This window comes from Anabrus simplex, chromosome 1, assembly GCF_040414725.1.
Source record: "Anabrus simplex isolate iqAnaSimp1 chromosome 1, ASM4041472v1, whole genome shotgun sequence".
Lineage (NCBI taxonomy): Eukaryota > Metazoa > Arthropoda > Insecta > Orthoptera > Tettigoniidae > Anabrus > Anabrus simplex.
In genome coordinates, this window is record NC_090265.1 from 1459463403 (window position 1) to 1459489300 (window position 25898).

The following is a 25898-nucleotide window of genomic DNA, read 5'->3' on the forward strand; positions in this document are numbered from 1 at the left end:
CGTAATGCATGCTAGGATATTCAGGCACTCTTGTTTACTAGGCCAGTCCTCATGTGTCACTGACTGACGGGTTATCACGCATTAGTACGAGTTTCTTATCTCGACAAGGAAGATGGAGTAGACTATACAACTGAAGCAATGAATGGGAACGGCATAACAGAGGTGAACTGAGATAAAGTACAAAGCTCTACCACTGTACATTTTTCGTTATCATAATCATTACTATCAAAATTGAGGAATCATTTGGTGACCTCAGGCGTCCATTTACCTGCACTTGCAGAAAAGTATGTGTTATTATCATCCGTACAATTTTTATCAATTAGTTTGAATTAACGACTAATGTGAGATACGCGGATTTAATATATATTTTTTTAAATGAAGGGGACCTACATGACGTCAAATAACAATACCTGCACACGGTAGCTGAGAGCATATTATTATTATTATTATTATTATTAAATTTGCTTGAGTCGCACCGACACAGATAAGTCTTCTGGTGACGATGGCATAGGGAAGGGCCAGGAGTAGGAAGGAAGCGTCCGTGGCCTTAATAGAGATATAACTAGCACTTTCCTGATGTTAAAATGAGAAACCACGGTAAACCTCCTTCAGGGCTGCCATCAGTGGTGCTCGAACCCACTATCTTCCGAATGCAAGCTCACAGCTACGTGAATCAAACAAGGCAGCCACTCGTTCGGTATTATTATTATTATTATTATTATTATTATTATTATTATTATTATTATTATTATTATTATTATTATTATTTGTGGAAAGAAAGGAAGAAACTGCAGAGTTACACTTTTATTTATGTCTTGGCCTAAGAACATGGCTAGAGAATTTCTGTTAATTTACTGCAGAAAAGTTTGGAGGTATCATAATTCTCAGACATGCGAGATCGACTCATAGTACCCTATGTTCTCTACTTTGGTTACCAGGTTCCTAAATAATGCGTTAGTAACTTTGTTAATTATATTTTTAAGTTCAGATCTAATCGTTTTAAAACGCTAACATCATTGCAGTTTGCGTGACTAAGTTAGATTAACAGTCTTATTCAAATGAATGCGTATTTTACAAAACATTGGGGAATAATACGCATGTTATGTTCACTCTTTTCCTTTTGTGATATGAACATACGAAATGCAATATATTTCTCTTTGGTCTGGTTCTTCTGCAATGTGTTTCAAAGCCGTCATTTTTGGCAGATGCTTGGTTCACATAACGTTTCCTCTCAGCGGCGATGGGCGGAAAGCAGGGAAATGAATGTCGATATTATGAAGACTACAAGAAAAACGAACATCACGCAAACTCGCAAACACAGATTAGACCGTTCTATCGCAGGAGCGAGCTTTTCATATTAGATGGCTCAAACGACAACACGTACATAATGATTTTGAACGTAAAGTTGATTGACTGACAACATTGTTTGTTTTTCTATTACAATTTTTTTCAGAAAAGCCCTCGTATAATTTCATTCGTTAAAAGACAGTTCGGTAGAAACTCTGCTATATCAAAAAAGGGGTAAATTTCACCATCTCAACACATGTTAAATTCTGGTCGGGTTATTTTTATGGCTCTGGTCCCATCCAGTAGGTCGAGACAATTGCGTCGTAGAGGCCCTGAAGCTATTAATGATATCTTCACTCTTATTTATTTATACGATTAATTATTAATAATTAAATTATACGAATAACTTTACAGTTTAATATTAACATTTAATACACATTACACGAGTATAGATTATTTGTAAAATAACTAATAAGCACTAAAACTGAAAATCGCAACATTAAAGTAAATTTTAGCAAATGTGATAGTTGTGAAGTTGGCATTGTTCTATTCTACCCATTTCTGGAATTTTCAGTTCAATGTTGTAATCTGTAATTTTTATCACGAAGAACCAACAAGCTTATACACTAACGAAGGGGATGAAAATGAAATGGCGTATGACTTTTAGTGCCGGAAGTGTCCGAAGACATGTTCGGCTCGCCAGGTGCAGGTCCTTTTTGATTTGACATCCGTAGGCGACCTGCGCGTCGTGATGAGGATGAAATGACGATGAGGACAACACATACACCCAGCCCCAGTGCCAGCGAAATTAAGCAATGAGAGATAAAATTCCCGACCCTGCCGGGAATCGAACCCGGGACCCCTGTGAACAAAGGCCAGCACGCTAACCATTTAGCCATGGAGCCGGACAACGAAGGGGATAAGGATTCGAAAATACTATTATAGGTATCTATTCTGTAGTCTGATTGTATCCACTAATTCGTCTATAGTACGACCTGTTTTACACATTCCATAAATTTAAAGTTAGTAAAAGTAATTATATTTTGTAGTATTTTCGAAACCATTTCAGCAGGGCCTGTAGCCAGGAGTCTTCTTTTCGGAGGGTGGGGCGTGGGGAGGTGTCCAAAATAGAGTATTACTGGTTGGCCTATTTATAGGACTCAAAGATATCTGTTCGACTTTCCCAGTCTCGGACAATTTGAGAACCAAGTAGAACTTGAAATTTATTAATGACTTGTAAAGAAGAAACACAGGAAAATGGCTATTTTATGAAAGGAAAGACAACAATCGAATAACGCAAAACATATTGTATATCATTTAGAATTCCATCATTTATATCAGCTTGAAACTTCTATGACGTTAACTATAGATATTTTTGAACATTTTCAATAAAACACTTAATCAAACAGGTTGCATAAGATAAATTTAAAGTTGAATTTGAAAGATATATTTATAAAAGTCATTTCATCCAGAACCTCCTCGACTGTAAATGATGCTGAGTAGTGGATAGACAGGAGAGTTCCAGTTAGACTTTCATCATCATCATCATCATCTGTTTACCCTCCAGGTTCGGCTTTTCCCTCGGACTGAGCGAGGGATCCCACCTCTAGCGCCTCAAGGGCAGTGTCCTGGAGCTTCAGACTCTTGGTCGGGGGATACAACTGGGGAGTATGACCAGTACCTCGCCCAGGCGGCCTCACCTGCTATGGTGAACAGGAGCCTTGTAGGGGGATGGGAAGATAAGTTAGGTACCATCCCGGCATTCGCCTGGAGGTGAAGTGGGAAACCACGGAAAACCACTTCGAGGATGGCTGAGGTGGGAGTCAAACCCACCTCTACTCAGTTGACCTCCCGAGGCTGAGTGGACCCCGTTCCAGCCCTCGTACCACTTTTCAAATTTCGTGGCAGAGCCGGGAATCGAACCCGGACCTCCGGGGGTGGCAGCTAATCATGCTAACCACTACACCACAGAGGCGGCTAGACTTTCATTTTCCATTTTATTCCGCAAGAAGCTCTTTATTTTATTTATTGAAGAAAATTATCTTTCCACTTCAGCAGTTGAAAGAGGAAGGGTTCCCTAACATACAAAATAAGTAATAAACATATATTATCTTGCCACACTTGTTCAAAACAACTTTCACTTCGATTTCCTTTTTCTGCTTTTCACTTTCTCGCAATATTAGATAATCTGCTGGTGTTAGGACTGGCTCCAATGTTCTGTTTCTCTACAACACAGGACGAAGCATTCTCGGACTACAGGTCTTCAGTAATTGATAGAAACACTTTGTTAAACCGTTGAATGCGTTCTGAAATGAATTTCTGAAGCAGGGTATAAAGACTGATCTTCTGAATAATTCTGCAGAGGAATTGGGAGAGTTGTATCTAGCTATTTGTTTCACTGTTAAACGTGGTAATTTGATTTATACGTCAAGAACCTCCTCTGGCATCCATTGTGCTTTTTTCAATACGATTGTGAATTGTTGCTCATCACAATCGTTTTCAGAAAAACGCTATGCCTAAGGTTCTTTACTATATCTTCGGAATATTTTAATGGAAAAACTACATCATGTTGTGGGTCTTGAAGGTAGGAAGGGAGAGGCAATTTAGGACTGAACGCATATTCACAAACTAGCAAAGAAGCTAAGAAGATTGATTTTAAAATACAAGCTAGAAGGACAAAAGCGGTGCCTGGAACTCTTCGAAATAGAAACCTCTTGAAATCTGGCAACTACAGCAGAAAATAACTCAACAAAACAAAACTTGTTTCACACAGACTTATACCCATAATATTAAAAGAAGCATTTTGAGAGAGAGGGCTTGAAGGAGGAGCATTGCACGTGACTTTGCACAATGTTGCCACATTACAACATTCCTTTATCCTTCCCTTCGCTTCCGGCTCACTCGTTCGTTCATTCCGCCCGCTGTGTCCTGTTGCACGTAGCTCAGAAGTGACAGGTTTGGCAACTCCAAGCAACAAGAGCTGGCCATCAGGCAACCATACCAACTATTCCCTTCTCCCCACCCAGGCAGGTAGTAAACAGACCTCCCTCTAAGAACTGTCAGAATTCATCTTTCAGTATTACAACTACAGCAACATTCATTTCATTTACTCAAGAGGCATTTTAGCAATATTCACTTTTAACAAGTAACCTGTCTCAGAAATGTTTTAAAAAGACATTTCCAACTGGACGTGAGAGATTACAAGTTTGGGTGCCCTTTCCTTGAAAACCATTAATTTGATTCTCATTACATTTCAGTCACTTATTGCATAATGTACATCAATGACCTACAGTAAATTTTTAATTTGTCATCTCAAAAATTGTCAACGCACGATTGGAAATTTTCTGTTCATGGTTTTAACTAAAGATACACTTTGTTCACAAAGTATTGCACGAAATGATCCCTAATTTCAGAGTTTACACTATCACTTCTCCTTGCCTGGTTTTGTTTATCTACATTCATAAATAATGCAATTGGTTTTTAAATACTAATGGAGGTTTTTGCAATTATTTTGTAGTGAAATATTCTATAGTAAATCGATTAACCTTAGGCATAAGACATAGAATATACATGTATCTTTCTTGGAAAAGTACATGGCTCTGTCAAATACTTTGGGGGATAAATGTACCCAAATTGACTAAATGTCAATTTTAGAGAAAAAGTATAAAACATTTACACAGTTCACCTAGAGCCACCGGCGAGTGCAGACGTACGGAGTGGAGGGTCCCTGGAGTGGGAGAAGGTAGTGGAAGTGCGGAGTGTTGGAAGTCAGCGAAGTGCTTACAGGCAATGATTGGTACAGAGCAGTACAGGGCGAGCATAGGTGGTTGGGAGGGAAGGAAGAAGAAAGAAGAAGTGAAGACAAGAAGATGTAGAATAGAACTGGATAAAATAGGATACTTTATACTTTCTGCAGCGGTGATTTTGATATTGCTTTGGATCGGGGGAGTAGAACTGAACCCAGGTCCGACTTCCAGAGGAAATATGAGCTGGGAGGACATGGAAACAATCAGAAAAATCGTAAAAGAGGTGGTAGCAGAGACATGTCCCTTCGAACAAATCAAGAACATGATTAAGGAACAAACGAGGGAGTTTGAAAAAATGAAGGGGTGGTTTCAGGAAAAGGTAGAAGACACAGCTTCACAGGTGAGAAGAAATGGTGAAGAAGTTTCAGCATTAAGAGAGGAGATAGGGAGATTGGAAGAGGAGATATCGAAACTGAAAGCCGACGTAGTTGTTAACACCCGAAGTCGCAGAAATAAATGCTTATTTATATATGGAGTGCAAGAGGGTAAGAAGGAAGATAAGACGAGTATAATTTATAAAGTAGTGGACATAATTCAGGGTAAAATGAAAATAAATTTCAGTGAAGTGGACATTGATGATGTGACAAGAGTGGGAAGATTTAGAGGTAATACGCCTATCAAAGTGCAATTATTTTCTACATTGATGGCTGATACAGTGGTGCGTAATGCAGGTAACGTGCAAAGGGAAAAAATGTGGATAAGGAGGGACATGGGAGCTGAAGCGTGGAGGAATGAAAGAACCCTTAAAAAACACATGATACGAGCTAGGCAGCAAGGGTTGAATGCAGTCATCAGAGGACAGGAATTAGTGGTGACAGGCAACAGATGGAGGAGAATATGGTCGGTGAATAGACTGATGGACCTAGAACGGAGGATGAAACAAGATGAGGAGGCTAAGAGAAGTGTAGTGAATAACGGGGATGACAAACGAGTGGAAGATAATAGGCAAGTGAAAGATAACGAGGGTAGAAGTGTAATTATAGGAAGTATTACTGAAAAGTGTCAAGAGAGACAGAGCGAGGTGCTAAGTGGAAGTATGAACAACGACAAGGAAAGAGCAGTGGACGGACAGTGCAGGAGAGAGGCTGAAGAACAAAGGGGTGATGGGGGAAAGGAGAGTGAGCGACAAGAAGCTGAGAGAGCTGAGTGTAGTGCTGTAGTTAGGCAAGATCAGGGTATAAAAGTAAGGTCAGAGTTAACCCGTGAGTACCTCGTGCGGAATCTGAGTAGGAGCGCAGGGAGAGATAGAAGCTATACGGACATGATGAGAGCTATGAGAAGTAATGAGGGTTTTGTTACAAGAAGTAAAAAACAATAATATAGCGAGTAAGTAAGTAATTAAGGGCGTGGAGGCTGAAATGTTGTGATGGAGAAGTGGTATATAAGTGCGGATATGTTATAGGGTTGAAATGTAGTGTTGGAGAAGTGGTGGTATAAGATGGTGGATGGCAGTTTGTTGATATTTGGAGCTGGAGGAGTGGTGGTAAATGTGGTGTTGAATAAGTGTTATATCGTTGGAATGTGGTGTGGGAGAAGTGGTGATGTAAGTAGAGGTGGTATATAATGTGGAGTTGGTGTTGTACTGCTGAGATGTGGTGTTGGAGGTATTGAAGGCCTAGTATTTATGATTAGGTGATGTATGGTTTGGTATTATGTACGGTTTGGTATTGAGATGGTTTATTTACGGCTGATTTCGTGGGAGTTGGGAGGTGGTATTATTGTATTGGTGTCTGGTATGGCTATTTAATTTTTGGAGCTGGAAAGAGGTGAGTTTATTATCATTTTGTATTGTATTGGTGTCTGGTATAAATGCTGAGTGATGGCAGACGAGTGTGTGTTAGGGCTGAAATGTGGTGTTGGAAGTAGAGGTGGTATATGTTGAAATGTGGTGTTGGAAAGGTATGGAGATGTAGTAATGTAACTTGGCTATTTGTAAATTTTGGTTTGGTAGAAGATGGAGTTTTCAGTAGGTAATTATGACGGGTAATAGGATGAGTATGAGTGTATGGTAAATTGAGTAAGTTATGATATGTTATAGGGTGGAAATGTGGTGTTGGAGAAGTGGTGGTATAAGATGGTGGATGGCAGAAGGTGAGTGTATTTGTGGAAGGAGTAGAGCTGGTATGCTGAAGTGTGGTGTTGGAAGTATTGAAGGCTTAGTATTTATGATGGGTAATAGGATGAGTATGAGTGTATGGTAAATTGAGTAAATTATGATATGTTATAGGGTTGAAATGTGGTGTTGGAGAAGTGGTGGTATAAGATGGTGGATGGCAGAAGGTGAGTGTATTTGTAGAAGAAGTAGAGGTGGTATATGAGGTAGGGTTGGTGTGGTATTGCTGAAATGTGGTGTTGGAGTATTGCTGGCCAAAATTTTTGGAGGCGTGATTGGTATTTGTTATTCATTGCCGAAATTTTTGGAGATGAGAGGTAATTTTATTATGGAGTGTTATGACGGAATGAAATGAAATGAAGCAATGTTAACGCGGATTGGTAAAAGTTGCGGTATGGTTAATTGGAATGCAATGACGGAATAAGATGGCTGGTTTGGTATGCAATCGTGTAATGTTGCTGTTGTAGCTTATTTTGGAGTAGGTCAGGGAACAATAAAGGTGTTGAAAATGCTGAAGCATGAAGGTTGCATGACGAGTGGGTACGTGTGAGTGATAACAAGCAGAAAGTTGCAACACCAGCAGTGGAATGTAAATATAGACCCGGCTGAGGAGGTCTGGTCTATAACTGTAGCGTTAGGTCTTATTGTTTTATTGTTCATCTGATTTTGTATATGGGGGAGAGGGGTGGCTTAGGTTGGACTACGTTTATTAATTTTATTAGTTATTGATGTTTTAAGTGTGAATTTAGAATTAGACAGGGGAGTAGCTGGACGTGGCATGAAGAGACGGAGGATGACTACCGTGGTGACCTAACTTTTGAGGTCACGCTTCCGGAGTATCTGACAGGCTTCATGGCACGGCCAAGGTGTACAGTAGCAGTATTTAGTATTTATTTATTTATTATTATTATAAACATGTACTCGGGGCTGAACGCCTGTTATGTTCATTAATAAATACAAAATATAAAACATTTATGACAGAATTCACTCGCTATTAGTTGACTTAATATAAACCAGTGTTTTAGTCATCCTGATCTTGACCCTTCTGGTCCGTCTTCTTCCTTTTCAGCTCCTTTCTTTCTCTGGTATCGTTAGTCATGGATTGAGTCGACAGTCCTGCCACCTTTATCCTCTGGTGGTCGATCATAAGTAGCGCGCTCGACATATTCAAGCTACAGTTTATACCTAACAACACTGATACTATTCTTTACAAAGGATATTGACAGGGAATCGCTAGGAATTAATTTTAATCGATGGGGTGTAGAGTACACGTACATTGCCTTGGAGAGAATTGACTGGATACTTGAATGCACACCGTTCTTATTATCACTCACGTTTGAAGCACCATTCTATCCCGGTTAAACTAGTTTATAAATATCAAATCCCGATACTTAACAAGTTTCAAGCAGGCTGTTGGACATGGCTCCTGAGGACATATCATGAATGGCAAGAAAGAAACAAATTCATCCTTTAATATACGGTAGGTTTACAGTCATTCATCTCAATACAACTGATGGATTCCAGAAATGTCCAAGTTGTAATAACCTAAAATAACAAAAGAAAAAAAGAAAGTATTTATTTACACTACTTAGCAATTCCTTTTTTTTAAAATCTGTTATCCATAAATACCTATCAGTTCATTCTGGATATTGGGGCATATAATAGATGGAATGCATTAACATGAATTAAAGTGTTTCCTGAAAAAATCGTCTGCGGCGGTGCGGTGTTTCCGTAATGCACGGAATTTCCCATGGCTATGTTGTGGTATTTCTAGAGTGAGGGGGGCCATTGCCATTATCTCCTCGTAGTAGTAGCCCGTTTTAATTACACAATTCGTGGTTTCTGTTACCGGCCCGTGAACAGCTCCGATTTTTATTTTATAGTTTTATTTTTCTACTCAATATTGTAGCCACAGCACTAATTTCTCCTCTAATAATCTGCAAGAAACGTTCTGCTGCAGTTAATACTGGTTTGTCGTAAGTGAGTCTTGAATGAGTGTCAGATTTCTCTACAATGTCTTTCCATTTCCTAAATGGTAATGTAATCAGAGATTGTGTCTTTCGGGGCGATCCAGTTCTCTACACACTCTGGATTAAAATGCACACAATACTTGGAATATGCCTGAAGATACTGAACCTATATCAGTACACCTAAGACCATCACTTAAAATCAAAGAGAAACTTGGTGTTTCTACTTCAGACTACGTCTGCATTACTAAACACGTCGGGACTGTCTCCACATTATTAACCTCAGGCTAGTTACTGGATCCATATGGTTAAATAATTATGTGTTGTTGAATTACACAATTTTCTCTTCATAGCTCACCTGATACTAGTGAATACTTATTTAAACCCCTAACTAACTACTGAAACAGAGCACGTCGAAGAGAAGTATGTGGGAGTACGAAACTTAATAACGCGAGCTTGTGTGTCAACGTGCCGTTGATTCCACTGTTGCGGAGGGTATAAATACAATCACCTACAAGGCTGCTTATGATGTCATCCATCGCGTGTTTGTGATAAAAATGCATTGGTCACGCTTGAACGTCGAACAGTTCTGTTTCTGTGTATCTGTGGTATCGGAAAGGAATTCTTTCACGCTGGATGCTTCAGAGGAAATCAATAAATCTATAATTTCCACAATACCAACATTGAGGTCCATACATATAACATGTAAAACGTTACAGAGTGGCTGCAGTTTTGCACACGAGTCAGTAATAGAATGTAATATTATTGCTAACTTGTGTGTTGACAGAATTTTCAGGTATCCTTTCGCTCTCGCTGCATCCACTGTTGTGCCTTCTCTTTTCATTTAGTAATATCCTGAAGATGGGCGACAAGAGGTACGAGATCACCACGCAAGCCTTTAAAAGTATCGGATTTGCTACATAGCCACCGTACTTTATGAATATCTCGGTGATTCACTACCTCATAATATTATGCTCATGGAGGCGTTTAGGTGATCATTTGTTAAAAATGAATATGTTCTTCTGAGTTTCGTCAAGCGTTCCTAGATAAGGAATAGAATTAACACCGTCATGGATGGACAACTGTAGGTGATGTGCGGCGCAGTGAATGTTAATTACTCGTAAATTCGGAGCTTTTCCTTTCAAACGTACAATAAAATCCGATTTAGAGACAATCATAGACGATGTCTCATCGGTTTTCATACGAGCCATGTACCTTTCTCTTTTCCAATCAAGCCCTAAAATATACAGTAGGGCAGTAACAGAAGTGAAATAAGACTCGGCCTTAACGCCCTCGAGAGGCACAAAGGTTAAAAGGTCGTCCATTACCTTCCCATCAGATACATAACGAGCATAAAAACACATGTTTTACAGCACATTGGTCAATGGAGCCGTCAATCAAAACACTAAAGTATTGAACATTTTTCTGGTTTTCTTTTTACCACGTCCTCTTGTAACTCTTTAGTGATGAAGTGAATAAACAGTACACAGTTTGTGACTTCCCCTCTTGGAGAACAATAATTGAATGAGAAACGCAACTATGCAAGCTAAGGGCGCCAATCTTTAAGTTGATGACTTAAAAACAAAAATTTATAATAAAGCTTGGACGGACTCTCATCACAGGGATGGGGTGATAGTGCACTAATCATTAAGCAGGAGAATTAGAAATCAAAAGGCTAATTAAGGCAGATTGATTAAAGTGAACTAGAAAAATACTATTTATTATATTGAATATAAATGACGACGGTTTGACGAGAACTGAATTTAAAATAGGAAATGAATTTAACAAAAAATTGAATGACTCTACTTCGCGGAAACTTGCAATATTTTTAACTCGCTTGCTCACCATGTAGTCTTGTTCTGCTGGTCCTTGGAAAGCTTCCATCCTTGTAGCTGGAACATCACCGGTCGTCTTTAAGATATCTTCATCTGCAGCTAAGTACCATTCCTGCCTTGCAAATTGCATCAACCACTAATTGGATGATGGCTTTGAAACTATCACTCCCTGTTATGCTCTATCCCATATATTGGAGATGAGCCCTAAATCATAGTTAGAAAAACCTCCTTGGGTTATGTGGAGAGGATACTCAATTAACAATCCTTCCAACTTTACTGAAAATGTGCACTGAAGTTTCATTACTATCTAGTTTAATGCTACCTATTGTCTTAGACTGGTATAAACTGGTCTAATACAGAGCTGTTCGTACTTCCTGATGAGAGTGGCTATACACCCATCATTCAGAAATTCCTAAGTACCACGTCGTGGTAACGAAGTAATGAATGTAGAAGTGATAAACTATCACACTAGTCCACTATGGTACAACAACCATAAGACAAGTTATCAGACCTAAAGCGAAATACAAGATAGAAGAATGATCCCAAGAGCTCCAACACGCCCTTTTATAACCTTTTCTGGCTCTAATTACAGGTCGCTACACGTGGTCCAATCAGTTGACACGTCTCTCCCCACTCCAGATATTAAAGTTGATGGGTCCCAACCATGATATCAACTGTTCTTCTATTAGCCCTTTCACTCAGTATCCATGGCAACATGATGCTCCTTTGAAAATATAGGCGGTGATCAGTTGAATTATTCTGGTCGAAATACAGTAGCTGTGGTTACAACGCTTGAACACGTGCTCGCTTTTCCCAGAATTTGATGTCTAAATTTGTCCTTCTTTCTTCCTCTGTGATGTGGCAAGATAGAGGAAAATCTACTGCAAGTTAAATTTAAACGAATGTCGCAAGAATCTAAGTTAATATTAGGATATTCAGCCCTCGTTTACAAGTCGTAGTTACAAAGTAATGAAATGATAGTGAGCAAATGATCAAACATGAATTATAATAAAATTACATACGAAGATAAATATCATGACGTTAAATTCCTGAATTAATTACACATAATAAAATTAAAATAATTACACTGTGACGTCTGGAACGTTACAAGTTTATATAATTTACATACTTTTTGACTCTATACATAAATCCAGTTTATTTGCAAGCTCAACCTGCTTAGGGAAGTCAGTAAGGGGCTTTTTATTGCTGCCTATAAAATAGGCTATGTTGAAAAAAGTTGTCATGTGCTGAAACATTCAAGACTCCATTTTCTTAATATATTTGTCAAGTGGAGCATTTCCTGGTTTTGACCCTGCTTCAAACCGCAAATGTACTTAATTTATGCAATGAAACACTGAAGTTTCCGTTTTTTAAGGAACCAGAAAATCCCGCTACGCATTTCGAGTCGCTATTTTGCGTGTATTTAGCACACGTAGAGCAATTTACGCGATCAGAATCATACACTAACAAGGGAAAAATATCCAGACATACTCTTTGAAATCTTCGTTTCCCATATGAACAATGATAACAGGTCTAATTCCACTGAAAATTGCATTTTCTACGAGTTTTTGTAATATCTGAAGTCATCTCTTTTCAGTTTCGATTCAGGTGATTTGTTACTGTTAGACTCTTCAGTCTGCCGAAACTGATTTTGATTAATAAATTTGAAAACTATCTGAAAAAGAAAACATATGGTAACAGTATTTTACTTGAAAAAGGAACAATAAAACAATATGTCTCGGTTCTTAAAAGACCATTATCATTCATCAGATTTTAACAAATCAAAATCAAATATTTAGAAATGTATAAATGTATTCATTTCTGTCTAAATAATTAGGAACCTGAAACTTGGATCTTAACGAAATCCTGCTTCGTATCCACTGCAGCATATATGCATTATATACCCTATCTGTCGCTGTACTTCGTGTTTGATATCATTTCTACTGAATATACTTTAGCACATTAAATCTATTATTCTGCTTTCTAATGTTTGACTTTTCTTCTTCCTTCTGACGTGAAGACATCTTTATTTTCGGTCCGGCGCTGAAACGCCAGTCAGTAAAACGATGCTAATTTGTAACGCTGATGTATTGATGTTGGGTATTCAGCCCGAAGGCTGGTTGGATCCTCAACAGGTTCACCATTAGCTGTCATAGATGGCCTAGGTGTCACTGAAGAGGAGTACTAAGGAAATGAGGAGTGAGGTAGTTTCCCATTGCTTTCCTCACTGAGCCAGAAGTTGCTATTGCACATAAGTCTGCCAAGCCCACCGAAATGCGTGCACCAACCGACCCTATGAGCGACATTTTCACACCACTCATAGCAGGGACTGGCTGCATAAGGAATGGCATTACTAGCGCCACTCATACCTCAGCCACTTTCATATTGTCAAAGCCAAGTATAAGACTAAGACAGGTCAATTAAAGTAAAAATTTATTCTAGCCCATACCAGAAGACATAGTGCACTGTAAACACTACATCTTGCCAGCAAAGGCCTGTAACGCTGATATCCCCGTATTAATACGGATATCACCATTTTAATTATATCGTTGCAAAGAAAAACTCTGAAAGTATAACGTGATACCAAGGAAATATTTCTGTAACGTCACCCTCAAAGCAAGATGGACGCCAAATGAAGCCTCATGTTAACAGCACCGAGCTCGAGGAAAACCGTTGCGCTAAAGACGTCTCTTTGAAGCAATATTTTGTGAAATTTTCGATACATTTTCATATTGTCCAACATTAAACCACGAAACGCAAGAAAAAAACATCCGATTACTCCACCATTGATAAAACGACTAAACTCTGAACAAAATAAGACAAAAACAGGTCTGCAGCACGAAAATCGAGTGCGTAGTTATCGAAAGAACATCGTTAGCGTAATAAAGAGGTTCCACAACTAAATTAATTAACTCTTTACAATTTTTGCTTTACCTCTTCCTCGTACTATATTTTCAATGAATGGAAATGGACTGAAGCTCAGTTAATAAGTTAATATGAAAAGGACAGCTGATTCAGAAAGTGATTGAACTAATTAGCGGGAAGAATATTCTGGACGTGGTGATGGAAAAACCAGATGAGCTCTATAGACAAACTGAAGTAACATAATTATAGTATTAGTGAGCACGAAGCTGTATTTGTCGTAGTTAAAAATAAATGTGATAGAAATGAAGGTCTTAAAAGTAGGACTGTTAGGCAGTACCATATGCCTGAAAAACCAGACATGAGGGAGTTTAAAAAAAGCAAATATAATCGGTGAAAAATGGTAAATAAAAATGTAAACAGACTCTGGGATGGATTTAAAGCAATTTTTGAGTCATATGAAAATAGGTTTGTACCTTTAAAGGTGGTAAGGAATGGTAAAGACCCACTATATTATAACAGAGAGGTAAGGAGACTATAAGAAAGAGGTGTACGTTGGAAAGAAATAGATTTAGAAATGGCTGTGGAAGTAAGGAGAAATTGAAGGAAATTGAATCCAGCAAAATACGTCAGCTAAGGATAACATGATGGCAAGCATAACTGGCAGTCATACACATTTTGGTGAAAAATGCAAGGGTATCTATAGGTACTTCAATACAGAAACAGGTACCAACAAGGACATTCCAGAAATCATTAATGAACAAGGAGAGTGTGTATGCAAGGATCTTCAAATGGCAGAAGTATTCAGTCAGCAGTATGTATCGATTGTTGGTTACGAAGATAATGTCCAGATAGAGGAGGTGACTAATACTAAATAAGTATTAAAATTTACCTATGATAAAAACGACATTTACAATACGATACAAAAGTTGAACATTAGAAAAACAGCTGGAATTGATACGATTTCGGGGGATATACTGAAGACAATGGGTTGCGATATAGTACCATATATGTATGAAGTACTTATTTGATTACTGTTAGTATGAAGGAGCAATACAAAATGAATGGAGAGTTGCTAAGTTAGCCCCTGTGTTTAAAAGAAAAGTTGATAGACATAAAGCTGAAAATTTACGACCAGTTAGTTTGACACGCATTGCATGTAAGCTTTGGGAAACCATTCTTTCTGATTATATTAGACATGTTTGCGAAATTAATAACTGATTCGGTGGAAGGCAGTTGTGGTTTAGGAAAGGTTATTCCACTGCAGCTCAACTTGTAGGATTCCAGTAACCGATAGCAGATATCTTGGCTTCAGGGGGTCAAATGGTTTGTATCGCGATTGACCTGTCTAAGGTATTCGATAGGGTGGATCATGGGAGACTACTGGCAAAAATATATGCAAAATTACTGGAAAAAATATTGACTGAATGGGTGGCTATATTTCTAGAAAATAGAACTCAGAGAATTAGAGTAGGCGAAGCTTTATCTGTCCCTGTAATAATTAAGAGGGGAATTCCTCAAGGCAGTATTATTGGACCTTTATGTTTTCTTATATATAAAACAATGATATATGTTATAGAAGTGGAATCAGAGATAAAGCTTTTTGCAGATAATGCTATTCTGTACAGAGTAATAAATAAGTTACAAGATTGTGAGCAACTGCAAAATGACCTCGATAATGTTGTGAGATGGACAGTAGGCAATGGTATGATGATAAATGGTGTTAAAAGTCAGGTTGTGAGTTTCACAAACAGGAAAAGTCCTCCCAGTTTTAATCACTGCGTTGATGGGGTGAAAATTCCCTTTGGGAATCATTGTAAATACCTAGGTATTAATATAAGAAGAGTCCTTAATTGGGATAATCACATAAATATGATTGTTAATAAAGGGTACAGATCTCTGCACATGGTTATGAGGGTATTTAGGGGTTGTAGTAAGGATGTAAAAGAGAGGGCATATAAGTATCTGGTAATTCTGCAACTAGAGTATAGTTACAGTGTATGAGGCCCTCACCAGGATTATTTTATTGAGGAACAAAAAATCCAAAGGAAAGGAGCTCGATTTATTCTGGGTAATTTCCGACGAAAGAGTAGTATTACAAGTACTGTTGCAAAGTATGGGCTTGGAAGACTTTGGAGAAGGGATACGAGCTGCGCCAGTGGAGAGATGGTGTGGAATGATGTTAGTAGACGAATAAGTGTGTGTGTGGCGCCTTTAAAAGTAGGAATGATCACAACATGAAGATAAAATGGAATTGAATAATATTTGCAGGGAGGGGAGTTAGGGATTGGAGTAATTTACCAAGTGTGATATTCATTTCCAGTTTCCTTGCAATGATTTAAGGAGAGCCTAAGAAAACAACAAGTCGGGATTTTTCCATCTAGGCGACTGCCCAAAATGCAGATCAGTAGTGACTGATTGATCAGTTAACAATTTCGGTAGAAATAAGTAATGAATATAATTTGGTGCTTGAAGAACATGACATTATCGGCCATTACAAAGAACTGCTGAACATTATGGGTGCAAGGAAGTTACGCATGCCTTCTCAGTCATTGCAAGTATATTATGATGAATTAGTAGAAGGTAATAATTATAAAGAATTCAGCAATTAAGTTCTTAAATCCTACGGCACCATAAACGAAAGAAGTAATTACAATTTTTGTAGTGTTAATGTGTAATCACCATTATCCACTCTTGAGGATTATTGGTGCAGGGAGACTCCAAGTCACTTGACTCAGTAACGACACGTCATATTAACATCTTGTTGATGGTGGTCGTTCATTTCATGTGTGCAATGAGATGACATGCCGTATTAAGATCTCGTTGGTGGTGGATGTCCATGTAGGTCCAGAACTCTTCCTTCTACAATGTCGTAATATGTCTGTTTCGTCGCTCATCGCTGTGGTTCCACTATCGGTAGTACAGTAATAGCGTAAGTTATATTCCATGTTACGTGTGCGTGAGATGTTATTATTAATGTCCAGTAAACACTCAAACTACAAATCTGGTAAATGTCCATTTGAATCCTTGCGCTAGAAGAGTACCTACGTAGTAGAGTACGTGAATAAATCTGAAAGAGGTATAAGCTAATTGCATCAAGAGTTGCAAGTTTCAGACTGTGATTATCTGCAGATTCACGTAAAGATTAGCCTTAAGGTACTGAATAACGTTGAGATGAGTTGTCAGGAACAACGTGGCATCTGCTCGGACAACAACCCATGACCATCGCTTCTAAGCACGTAGCAGTGATATAGGGCTCAGAGAACACCACAAGTCGAGGAAACACGAAGCCCCCACGGACAATGGGAACGTCGCAGCAGACCACACTGACATAAAAAAGTCGATATGGAAGAAAGTACAGAGTCGTTGCAAGCCGTGATTATGGCTCAGTTTGTCGCATTGTATAATTTGAAAAAGAGATACTGCGTTAGCGCGTGCTTTGGCTGCTGCTAGCGAAGAAGAAGAATGGGATACTGAGGAAGACGAGACTGATTCGAACAGCAGTAACGATGGCATCGAACAAGCAACCCATTAAAGACGACGAGGTTTACCCAAAATCATCAGATATCGCACCTACGAGTTGGACGACATAATCAACTACAAGAGAGAGATTGTTAATCTGTTCTTGTTGTTCAGAAACAAAGTCAGCTACATACTGGATAGAAAGAAGTTTCTAGATATATATACGTCAGTAGCATTGAGTAGATACTGAACGCCATAAAAGAATTCGAGAGCAACGTGGATATGAATGCGGTGATGACGGAGATGAAATTGATGCGTTTCCTTGACGAAGAGGAAGCGTCTTGTTCACGGAAGAAACGAGAGGAGCGTATGTTTGTGATGGCAAAGAATCGAGGCGAAAAAACCAACAGCGACGATGACTTTGACATTCAGCAGTGCGTACCTAATTTCAGCGCGGTGGGCCGGAGATCTTACTTAATGCCTAAATAAGAGTATTAGGAACTGATTCGCATGTCCTACAAAGATCAGCGAAATTCAATACTTGAGATTATTCATAGGATGCATGCACCCGAGGTGAAACATCTTCAGACATTCTTCACAGGTCTAGCAGGAAAACGTTTGCGCTGAAAACAATAATGGAAACGTGAAACCGTTACACCCAATAGAAAAACGTGATGAAGAACGCGTACTTAGCATGCGCCTCTACTGCTGTGATACTGGGCGGTGTAACAGCTAATACTGCGTTCAGATTGACTCAATTCTATATCGTACACAGCATGAACACCGAAGCCCTTCAGGATTACCAGCACGCATTCAGTGAAGTCCGTTGTGCGATGTGTTCGATGTGGGTGAAGTCAGCATGATCGGCTCAGCTATATTCCATAGGGTGAGCGCTGAACTGAAACAGATAACGGTCAAATATAACCAACAGTTAGGTGGAGTTGATAGTATATTATGTTAAGACTTCTGATAGCCATCCCCCGATGAACGCTACGCCTGTGTACGAAATAACGAGAAATACTGGATGGCAGTCGATCGAACAAGTTAACGCTCGTTCAAGTGATGCAACAGGTGAATTCGGACTTCAATGCGATTCTGACGACCATCGGTGATGGTCGAGTTTTGAGCGCTGAGCAGAGAAATCTGACCCAATAGAGGTGTCCATCTGTGAACTAGAGCAATCAAAATTGTGCGTGGTGTTTTGATACTGTATCATCAGAATCAATGAGTTGATAAGTACATTCAGAAAGCGACACCTGTGAACGAGTCTATGTTGGTAGGAGCTCTCGATTATGTTAGTGAGCACAGCTACGATGCTGAATGGGCTAAAGCTAGGCGTAACAGTAAACTACACAAAATGGGTATTACCAAAACTGCTTGCCTGCTTTACAAAATAGGAATTACCATCTGATATCCATCCATAGTGACGACCAATATAGAGATAGAAGACGGCATAGTGAACGGCATTTTGCGAGCACTCAGTCACATCGAGATCACTGGCAGTGGCAATGATGATGCGTCTTCAATACGAAAATGGGTGGAAATTCTTCCTAGCATATGAGGGAGGTTGAAGATGAAATCAAGACCGTTGACACGGAGTAAGTCTGACGAATTGAACAAGAAATGAATTTCTATAATCACGAGATCATGCACCCTTAAACTGTGGCGTACTACCAAATGTCTATCACCGCTCCCTAGGTACCAGCATGCACTATGGTGAGCCACAAGTTCCAGGGCAGAACGTTCGTTTCGATCGTGTACGAATACAAAAAAGTCAACAGCAACAATTAGTGTACGATGTGATGAGGAGAGTTACCAGCTTAGATGCCAATGGCTCTAATGCACCCTCTGTGAAAGAAATTACAGGTAAAAATGCCATAGTTAGTAAATCGTTTGTCAGCTTTAACCTAGCAGGTTGAAAGTTTTTGCGAATACGAGAACGTCGATAGAACAACATGTTATAATAGTGACATACAAAGTTTAAATGCACAGGTACAATGTAAGGAAATTGGTGCGATTATAATAATACCGATGCCGTCAGCCTAGACTTCACAACGTGAAAAAGATTCAATCGTATTCAAAGACTTAGGTCACGTGAACATTAAAATGTACGGAGAAACGAGATTAGGAGCTGTATCGAAATTAATGAGAAAGGAAACCCGCAGTGCATGCTTGTCGATAGAAATCAAACTTCTACATTATTAAGAGGAATTGTTGTGCACTCAGTCACACATCTCTGAAGTAATATTCACCAAAGTGGTCTTACTGGATTACCATGAATTCATACTAGCGAGTGTGGACTTCATCCCGGAATACGTTACGATGATAACAGGCTACTACCGATCAATCGATTTCTATAGTACAGATCATACGCTTAAGTTTTCGAATTCACGACCGTGATATTCCACTAGTGTTGATGGGTGACTTTAACAATAATGATAAAATGTTACAACAATATTGATATAATGTAAAACATTATTTGATATAGTCTTGGTGAGCGAGCCTATACAGCCAACAACTCTCGCCAGAACGTATATAGATTTAAAATGAGCTAGAAACATTACATAAATCTTACTTCTCATATCATTACCTGTATTTGATAAATTAATGTTTGTTGAAATATTTAAGATAAAATAAAGAAATAATAAATATGTTTATAAATAAATAAAACATGAGTGTATCATGGAATAAATAATAAAAGAAATAATGAAATACAATATTTCATTTGAGACCTTTTCCCGCATTTAAGGCAGTGTCAATTACCCCTACTTTTTCCGGTATAAACCCACTCGCCACTCCACTCCACCACTCTATTCGCCAAAGATATGCATCTGCCTTATATCTGTCGATAACGCTGTCCGAGGGTCGCTTTTGATAAAGGTAGTCCGTAAAACCGCAGGCTATTCTACGTTTATAAAAAAAAAAATCTATTTGTTCTGGGCGTCGACCCATGTGGATCTTTTGCCCCTACTGGTACCATATTGTATGAACCTGCGTGTAATTGGAATGGGGGTAGTGTGGAATGTTGTGTGTGAGGAAAGGAAGATTAAGAAAGTCACAAACACCCAGTCTCCAGGCCAGGGATATTAATCATTACAATTAAAAATCTCTGACCTGGCCGGCAATCGAACCCGGGGCGGCCGGGTGACAGACGCGTTGCCCCCTACACCGCGGGGCCAGACTATTCAGCGTTACAATATACACATTAGTTAGATACCCAATACATTTTTAGTCAGTTTTAGTACATTTTATTTTCGAGGGTTGTTCAAATATATCCTCCCTTCATAACTTTAAATAGTTTCCGTTTGTTAATAGCGATTTTTCTTTCAAGCACTTGGTTGATACACTCTTGGAAAAGCCCAGCTTAACGATTCCGTACCAAAATAACTTGGTCACTGAAGTATATCACAATGTCGTAAGTATTGACTGTTTGATTGTACATCGTATTAATCCAATATAAATAGTATTTATTACCTTAACCTATTTACAAATTTGTTGCATAATTAAATACACTGTAAATATACCTGCAATTAATTCTGACTTAAGAAATTTAATATACCTATTGTAGTTGTAATTCGCCACATACCGGTAATTAAGTGTCAATCAAAATAGAAATCAATTGTAACTAGTTACGTATTTTATGGAGGTATAACTTGGTACATGTTACAAACTTTCACTTATCAGAAGTATCAGCTACTCGACCATTTCGTTATTGTTTCATTGATATTAAAAACTATGTAGAATATTTTATAATTACTACTACAATCACTACTTTGTATTAATGGATAATTTTTAGTCGCCCTAAAAGTGTTTAATGTCCGCCTCTGTGGTAAAAAAGATGAAATGGCGTATGGCTTTTAGTGCCGGGAGTGTCCGAGGATAAGTTCGGCTCGCCAGGTGCAGGTCTTTTTATCCGACTCCCGTAGGCGACCTGCGCGTTGTGATGAGGATGAAATGATGATGAAGACGACACATACACTCAGCCTCCGTACCAGAGAAATTAACCAATGACGGTTAAAATTCCTGACCCTGCCGGGAATCGAACCCGGGACCCCTGTGACCAAAGGCCAGCACGCTAACCATTTAGCCATGGAGCCGGACGCCTCTGTGGTGTAGTGGTTAGTGTGATTAGCTGCCACTCCCGGAGGCCCGGATTCGATTCCCTGCTCTGCCATGAAATTTGAAAAAAGTGGTACGAGGGCTGGAACGGGGTCCACTCAGCCTCGGGAGGTCAACTGAGTAGAGGTGGGTTCGATTCCCCCCTCAGCCATCCTGGAAGTGGTTTTCCGTGGTTTCCCACTTCTCCTCCAGGCAAATGCCGGGATGGTACCTAACTTAAGGCCACGGCCGCTTTCTTCCCTCTTCCTTGTCTATCCCTTCCAATCTTCCCATCCCCCCGCAAGGCCCCTGTTCAGCATAGCAGGTGAGGCTGCTTGGGAGAGGCACTGGTCATCCTCCCCAGTTGTATCCCCCGACCCAGAGTCTGAAGCTCCAGAACACTGCCCTTGAGGCGGTAGAGGTGGGATTCCTCGCTGAGTACGAGGGAAAAACCAACCCTGGAGGGTAAACAGATTAAGAAAGAAAGAAGAAATGTTTAATTTGTACGAAACATTTGTATACACTCTGAATTTATACTTAACAATAGTTTGTGCTGGCTATGACGACGGCAGAGTGCATGCGTGCGCCGTATATCTGTTGATAACGCTGAGGGTTGCTTTTGACAAAGGTAGTCCGGAAAACCGTAGGCTATTCTACGTTACAATATGCGCATTTAGATAGATTCCCAATAGATTTCCCCAGGTGACAGTCAGTTTTGTACAATCTATTGTTTTGTAGAAATAGTGTCCATATTTTCCTTACGTTAACTTTGTAACAGCTGAAGCTTTACTTGCATAGAAACTCAGTATTCTAACAGTTTATGAGATTCTATACCTTCCCCGCATTCATCTTATACATCTTGCTAGGAATTCCAGGCTAGACGTGAAAATCACTCATCAATATGGAATGTATTTCCCACTGAAAGCACTGTGAAATCACCTAGTTATTTAATGCTTAATATTCACGACCTCATTGTACACGAAGAAAACACTTTGAACATATTATAGTGCGCAACCCACATTTTTTAAATTTGCTTTACGTCGCACCGACACATATAGGTCTTATGGCGGCGATGGGATAGGAAAGGATTAGGAGTAGGAAGGAAACGTCCGTGGCCTTGATTAAGAACAATTCCAGCATTTGCCTGGTGTGAAAATGGGAAAACACGGAAAACCATATTCAGGTCTGCTGACAGTGAGGACGAACCCATTATCTCCCGAATGCAACCTGACAACTACGTGACTCAAACCGCGCACCCACTCGCTCTGTTATAATATGTATTGAAGAGATGCTGAAGCGATCGGCAGTTTGTAGGTTTGGATCCAACTAGTGTCCGGTTGGCTGTTTCTGTTCTGTACTTATGTATGTGCGGAACACGGTCTAATTGGCTGAAGGTTTATTTCGAGCATTCAGTTATTCTCTTTCTTATTTATACCTCTCGTAAATGGCTACGCAGTGATAATGCTAGCTCCATTTTCCTCAATTTATTCATCCGAACTCAATGAACAGCTGGTCCTCCTGTTTCCGAGATAGCGTTTTAATTCCCGCTGAGGTTAGCTGCATATGCCAGTGCATTAATATGACAGATCTGGATCGTTTGCTCCCAGTGCCATAAAAAACTCGTGCGGAACACAATTCCGTCAACCCGAAGGCTTGTAAAATGTATAACAATTGAAGTTAAACAATTGTTACGATTGTTATAGTTGTATTGTTATGGTAGGCAGGTTGTGAGACATAAGAAGCGGTAGAGTCATAAGGCTGGACGAGGTAATAGATACACAAAGACATTTGAATAGGTTTATTAACTCTGAAATTTTTCATTTACGTGTTTAAACGCTTTTCATTCTTTCTTTTCCTAACGATCTAAAAACAACATTTGAATACTATAACAAGTAAAGTAGGTAACAATCAGTAATTAATTACACTTTTGACAATGATTTTTCCAGCAAGTAGAGCTCATAATAAATGAACAATTTGCGTTCAGAGCACTGTATAATAGACAAAGCGTACGCTTGAATTTAAGTTTACAGTCCGAATTGACCCTGGAACAAGGGCGGACGAATTTTATCCCCCTACTTACTTAAAGCAGGAAGAAAGAGTTCCGGGAAAACCATCAACGCAAGAAAATTTCCCCTGATACAGTAGCTATGCTCACACTACGTAATTGCCCATGGAAAATGCAGGATCAAATCAAACTTAGAAACATAGAAAAGGCCAAAAGCAGAAAGAGAACGGGTAGGGAAGTACAGAACCGGAATACAGTAAAAAAAAAGGCGCACAATCCCCGAATAATGACGTGAATGCACTGTCTAATGGGACAAGATACTCATTAAAACGGAGGTTGAGCAGAAACTAAACTGGACTGGGGGCGGGGGAGTAGAAAAATACAATCCAAAATATTTAAAGTAGGTTGCATTTTATGTGACTCTGGATGTGGTGGTCTAAGTCGCGGGACCTCCAATTTTACGTCTTATGTGAACTACATGGACGTGATTTTCATTTCAAATATCCCACGTTTATTGTCTCCGATTCGAACCAAGGCCGATGTGGCAAGAAGCCAACGACAATGACACTCAGCTATCACATTCCCTCTACTCTTTTTGTGTTAAGAAAGTTCATTTGTTCAAATCACTTATTCCTCTTCTAGCGTTCTCCGAACTTCACTAAGTATTCAGTCACCCACTTGATTGTTGCTTACAGAGGAAGTTATGTTTCTATTTCAGATATGGTTACGGTTACAGTGCCTTTCAGAAATATATATTTTGGTTCATCAAACTCAAGTGGTACTCATTTGTATGTTCGTGTCTCACTGGATATATTTATAAAATACTTCACTGAATATATCCAGGGTAATAATTATGGTTACACAGCCCATGACGTTTAAGGTTTAATTGGACTGGGAATCCTTCTCTGCCTCAGCAGAAAGAGGACCACACGAGATTCGTAATAAGTTCAGCAACACACTATCATTTTCAAGATATTTACCCATAGTCTCACTCTCAAGAAGAGAAAAACAAGTGAGAAAGAGGGTAAGAGGAAAGACGTGTTCTTCAAGCAACATGGTTCAGCAAATAAATGCCGGCTGATAGGAGTCTATCATACGGTATAGTAAATAGAGTGAAGACAGCTAAAAGACTGAGAACGTGACAGTTTCAAGAAGAAACAACATCCTCTGTAGGCATTGATGTACAGAACTGAAAATTCTCGCTCCTATCCCAGGAGTCTTCACTCAAGGTGACGTACGTACTTCGCGTCATTACGCGGCTGTATCAGTCACTGTCGAGGCAAGAACGTGGGTCGTTGACCAGGAAAGTCATGGTTTCGCAACATATGCATGTGGACTTGACTGAACTATGCAAATTTATTCATTGTTCATCCATGACATTCAGTCACTTCCATCAATGTTATTAATATACCTACTGCACGAGAGTACATTTACAAATGTATTATTAATAAAGAAAAGGATGTTAACTTCGATGAACTATGAGAAAAACACAGATTATCTTAGCAGGTACGTCTACGAAAAGTAACATCATATCCCTCCCTATTACTCCCTCATCGAATAAAATGGATAGTGATCAACTATCTGTAAGAGAGTTTTCTGCAAACATTCAGAGATACTTTCTGAAATATTGTATAAGTTAAAGGGTTTTGTTTAGAAGAGTTATAGGGAGGACCATTCAGGGAAACGGGCTGGACTAGGGAGCGGTGATAACGGTACAGCAAGAATGAAAGTAAATAAAGATGACATACAATTGTTAAATTAAAGAAAGGAATATAATTAAGCAATGTAATAGATATAGATTTACCAGATGTTTTAACAGGTCGTGGCTGAGAAATGATATTTTAGATGTGTAAATGTTCTCATGGAAATAGAGTGTTAATATTAGAGATAGGTTAGGTACGATATAGGAGGGGGAGTATTTACGCTGGTGAAAGAAGAATTTGTAAGCTACGAAAACGTTAAGGATGAGAAACATTAAATTCTAGGTGTAAGACTTACCGCTAAAGATAATAGCCAACTTGATGGGTTTTTAGGGGGGGGGGGGGACACATCTGGCAAGGCTGGCGCTGTCACTGATGCAGATATATTTGCTAAGATAATCAGCTATCTGCGGAACGACACAGAAAGGAACGTTAGTGTAGCGCGTAATCTGAACTTACCAAATATTAACAGGGAAAGGAATGCGAACGACAGAAACCATGAACAACAACGCTGAATAAGTTAATATGGGAATAACAGCTGAATCATAATGTGTTGAAACTTACTGGAGGGAAAGTATTCTAGCCACGGTACCGATAAAAGCAGATAACCTCTATAGGAAGACTAATGTAATCTATATAAATAACGTTGTAGGCGATCCGCTGTCTGTAATTTCTTTTGTTTTGCCAATTGCCGTTTTAGGTCAACTCAAGAACGAATCGGTGGTTTTTACTTTTCGTGTCTGTTTGTCTGTCTGCTCCACTA